The sequence below is a fragment of the Ammospiza caudacuta genome, chromosome 10, assembly GCF_027887145.1.
Source record: "Ammospiza caudacuta isolate bAmmCau1 chromosome 10, bAmmCau1.pri, whole genome shotgun sequence".
Taxonomy (NCBI): domain Eukaryota; kingdom Metazoa; phylum Chordata; class Aves; order Passeriformes; family Passerellidae; genus Ammospiza; species Ammospiza caudacuta.
In genome coordinates, this window is record NC_080602.1 from 2,376,767 (window position 1) to 2,382,009 (window position 5,243).

Below are 5,243 nucleotides of genomic sequence, written 5' to 3' on the forward strand. Positions count from 1 at the left end.
CTCCATACCTTATCTTTTCTGCCTGTCAGGTGCAGTAGTGATTCATTGAGAGGATGGATCTAACAGGATGAGAAGTGTCTTAAGGAGCAGCTGACAATTAACAGAGAAAAGCCCAAAATTTAGCTTTCCAGGCCCACCTCTTGACAGCGATTTTAATTTGGTTCTTACAGTGTCAGGGATGTCTCCTTCACAGCTCTTCTAGCTGTGGGCTCAGGGAACAGTTTAGTGGTGTTGGCCGAAATTCAGAGGAGTTAAGTTTAGCTGTGGAGCTTGTGTCTTTGGGTCTTGGGGAGCCAGGTGTGTGTGAGAGATGACTGCTAGAGCAGGGACAGAGGAGTCTGGTGGGTAGAGCCCAGGGATGGAGGCGATGCGGGGGCTGATTTGCACTCAGTTTTTCAGTCCTGACAGCTGAGTCCTGAACTTGGCTGGATCCTCTTCTCCTGATAATTTGAAAAGAAGAAGACACCTTCTTTCTCAGGCAAGCCCTGAAGTCATCCCTGGAATGTTATTCCCATCCTGCCACCTGAAGGCAGGAGCATGTAAGATGGGGCAGGAGTGGGAAGGGAATGGAATGGAAGGCAGTGCTGAAGCCTGGCCAGGGATTCCCCTAACTGGCAGCTTCTCTATTGCGGTGAAATTTCTGGCCAAAGACTAAGAACAGAATGCTGTGCCTTGCCCCCAGCAGGCCCTGATCCCCCCAGCCCCAGCAGAGCTGCAGCAGTGCTGGCATCAGCCCCGGGGCAGATGCAGGAGCACGAGCACTGATCTGGCTCTGGGGCTGCTGGGGCCTTGTCTTTCCTCCACTCCCTCCAAAGTCTCACGTCCAGCACATGAACATTGCTGGCCCAAGGCTTCTCCATCATCCAGCAGTGATGTTCTCACCAGTGGCAATGGGAACAGGTCAGCCCATAATTACAGCAAGAGGTCCTGAATGAGCAGAACCTGAAGCGAGTTCATCAGCTGTTACTACTGACATGAACAAAGTTCAGCTTGCCAAATGTTCTCTTTGTTTTTGTGTGTGATGCATTCATCAGCAAAGTCCCCAGAACACATTTGATGTGACAGATTGACCAGCAACAAAGCACCAAGGCCAGGAACTTTTGTTTCCTCACTGGGGCTGTAGAAGGGCACAAAGCCCAGCAGCTGCTGGGCAGAAGCACATTTCCCCTGAGCTGTCCCTGAGCATCAAAGCACAGAGTCTTGTGTTTGTCAGGCAAGAGCTGTTTACCTGGTGACTAAATCCTGATTGCTCCTGTTAAATCCAAAGTGCACCAACGCATCTGCATCATTATTTCCAACACATTGCACAGAGTTTCTCTGCTGGGCCAAGCAAACAGTTACCAGCCTGCATGACAGCCCAGAGTCCCAGACTGCATTGCTGGCAAACACACAGAAACCTCCGGTTCTGCTTCCTTGATGTGCTCCTGCTCATGGTGCTTCATTTAGCTGGGATTGGACCCTTCAGACTGTAAATGGCATCGTCCTTTTGGGTTTCCATGTCACTGTATTGCTCTAGTCTGCATTTGCACTCTTTCAGAGTTTTGATTACTCCTCTTCTTAGAGCAGCTTTCATTGAAATGCCTTTAAAAGTTGCCCTTTTTAGGCTAAATCACGATGATTTCAAGGTAAAATAAACCAAAGAAGCACACTGCAAATTCAACAGGAACTATTCCTTGGTCTTCAGGGAAAAGTTCCTTCTCCCTGTCTGATTCCTAGGCTGTAATCTCCCAGGACAGGGAGTGCCCTACCATTTGCATCTCTTGAGATGGGATTTGTAGGCAGCAGGAAAAGAGAAATTCCTGAGGCAGTCAGTGTCAAGTTGTGCATGCAAATAGCTCTGAACCCTCTCTGTGCTTTTCACAAACCATTCTCTGATGGGATTGCTGGCAGTGGGAGCCTTGAGGCTCATTGCAGAGAGCTGGATGCAGAGAATGGGGAGCTGAGGCCCTGTTACCCCCAGGGTCTTGTGAGGGCTGGATCTTGTCAGCAGTGGCTCAGTGGCTGTTTGTGATCCTGTCTGTTCTGTCTCTTGTGCTGCCTGTGCTTGGTTTGCTCCCTGCTTGGCCAAGGGAGCTGCAGGGAGCTGCAGTGCAGCAGGAATCTCATGGCCAGGCGTCCCCAGGCCTGACCCCTCTCTCTGTGTTGCAGTCCTTTCTCCGTGGTGCCGGCCACAGGAGCTCTGGGCGCTGGTGACACCGTGCAGGTGACAGTGGCATTTCACCCGCTGGCCAGCGGTGCCCATTGCGGCTCCCTGGCCGTGTGCTGCAGCTCAGGTGAGTGCTGGGCCCTGCAGGGCACAGGACAGTTCTGCACATGGCTCCCTGCTGTCCATCCCCTGCATTGCCTCCAGAGGTGCCTCCCCTGTTCAGCCTTACCCCAAAGCAAACTGAGAACTCCTTGGTGTTTAGGGGCTTGAGAAAGGCAAAGATTTTTGACTGCTGTTTTGCTGGGACTTGCTGAGTGGAGGAAGGAGGAACTCTGATTCTCCACTACCATGTGGCTATGCCTGGGTGAAGTTTTATTTGATTCCTGGGCAGTGCTGTAGGTGAGGTCTCCATCAGACTCTCTCCAATGCAATGGATTTCTTGCACACCTCTGTCCCATATGCTGCTTCTCCATTGGCTTGTCACAGGCCCTTTTTCTGTGTGGCCCTTACACATAGATGTAGTTTCTGTCTAACAACATTTTCAGGCCTTTAAGTTCCTTTTTTGTGACAAATCAAAACAATTTTTTCCCTGTCCCCATTTCCCAGGCTGTTGAAGCTGTTGCAAACCTCTCACATCTATCTCCCATTTGATTTCTAGACTGAGGGATCCCATTCAGTCTTAATGTAGAAACTGCTCTGTACTCACTGATCTTTCCTTTGTCCCTTTCTTCTTTGATTTGCAATGCTCCAGCTTGGTTTTTCAGATCAGAACAGTATAAAATATTTAAAGACTGATGTGGCTGTGGGTTTGGACAAGGAGATGATTTTCACGGTGCTCATTCTGTAGTGGTTTGTCACATTGCAGAGCCAGGCTGGTTGTGTTTCCTCACCTGTGTCCCCTCCTGCTGTGGGCTGTCACTTCACTTGTTCCTCTGGGCCTCCTTTTGCTGCCCAGCTGCCCCCAGGCATATTTGCTGGTCAGCAAGAAGGGATCCAAGGGATCAGGAGTCTCCTGGGATGCCCAGGGAGAGCCTGGGCAAGGCAGGACTGAGCAGGGCTCCTCAGCCCTGTCACCTGAAGGACTTGGATGCAGAAATCCTGGTGATCTGAGTGGGTCACCGGAGCACATGGACCAATCTCCCTGTCCATCCTGTCCCCTTGGGGCCAAATCTCTACAAACACCCTCAGAAATAAGGTGTTTTAGGAGGTGCCCAGGACATCCTCACGCTGTACACACAGAGCTGAAGGATGTGATCAATGGGGTGGTCCACAGAAGTGCTCCTTCAGCGCAAAACTGGGACACTTTCTTCTGTGCCCTGTGCTTTGCTCTGTCCCTTGTGCTTCCATCAGCCAGTGAGCTGAGCAAAGACTCCCCTTTGCTTTGTTCCAGGTGAAGAAAGAATCCACACAAAGCTCCAGGGAGAAGCTGTAGATGTCAACATTGGGCTGAGCCCAAATTCCGTGGAGCTTGACAAGACTTTCACCAGCATGTCAAGCCACAGAACCCTGTTCATTGAAAACAGGAGTAACATCACAGCCCACTTCCAGTGGAAGGCTTTTGCTACTGAGGAAGAAGAGAATGAAGCGAAGAGGAGGTTGGTTTGAAAGATGCATTTCAGTGAGATACAGGCCCAAGACTGAAACTAACGTGTGGCCTCAGGGGATGTTGGTGCTTTTGAATGGTTTAGGCCAAGTGAACCATGCCCGGCACTGGGGTGTGTGTCCCTGGGCTTCAGGAGCTCAGCACTCAGCATTCCAGGTCATTTATACTCCAACCAGGGATGGCATTTTGGGAAGGAAAGGTTGATTGGGATGACTGGATTTCCTCAGGTTCTAATTGGGCTCTTGTCTCTCTTCTCTTCTTTCTACATGACCTGGCAACATCCTTAAGCATTTCCTGAGTTGCCAGTCCCTCTTTCCAAAGGTGATACAGCCTCTTTTTTCCCTTTAGTTCCTTCAAAATCTCCTTGCCCATGCGGGCTGGTAGTGTGTCCCTGTGCTGCTGTCAGAGAGGTTTTGTGCTCTCAGAGCAGAGAGGATTTTTTGTGAGAGAAGATAGTGCAGGATCCTTTCCCTCTCAGGACATTCTAGTGCCATGCACTGGGATGGGATCCAAAAAGCTCTGGCTCATGGAAAGGTCTCTCCAGGAGTTTGCTGTCTCCCTCCCGCACAACAAAGTTCCTTCCCCTCTCAGAGCCTCTGTTTTCATGCATATTGCATATAAAAACTTGAATGTCCCTGAAGGGATTCGGTGCCTGAATTCATCAATTTCCTGTGGAAGTGCTCTGGGATGCTCTTGTGAAAGGCAGAGTAGGGAACGGGGCAGGTCCAAACTGGAAGAAACAAAGAGTGATGCTGGTAACACGTAGCTGCAAGCCAGCTTTGTCTCCCCTTGCCAGGGAAATGCTGCAGTGGGTGCTCTGTGATCTTTCTGTGCCCCCCCGAGCAGCTCAGTGGGAAGAAAAGCCACTTGAAATGGCTGGTTGATTCTCCCTCAGCTGTGGCAGAGGCTTTGAGGCAGGAGGCTCTCTGGAGGGATGCTGGCTTTGCAAACCTCTGCTGAGCTTGCAAGGGTGGAGTGAAACTCCCTGCTGGGCCAGGGAACAGCAAGTTGTCCTCTGATCCCTGTGGGACCCTCGTGGCTTGGGCTCAGCCTTTGCTGGGGAGCTGCTGCTGCTGCTCCTCAAGTGCTTTGCTCTCCTGTGCTCACACTTCTTTCTGCAAATCTGTGGCTCATGAAACCATCTGCTGGCCTTGTCTCTCCCTGGGGCTGCAGGCAGTGCTTGCTGCGGCCGCCCAAAGAGGTGTCTCAGGAAAACTTCCCAGAGGAGAAAGAAACAGAGAAGGTGAAGAGCTTTTGTGGAGATCACAGTGCCCTCCTGAGCAGCATGGACAAGGAGAAGATGGTAAAGGTGCAAGAAGACCCCATGCTGTTCTCTGATGACATTTTTTTCCTTGAGCCAATGGTAAGTGATAGCTGAGAACATTCTCTTCCTCCTCCTCCTCCTCCTCCCACCCACCCTACTCCCTACACCCACCCCTTCCCCGGCTGCGGTCACTGGGCAGATCCTCAGCTGGCTCCATGTGCTGGCAGGGA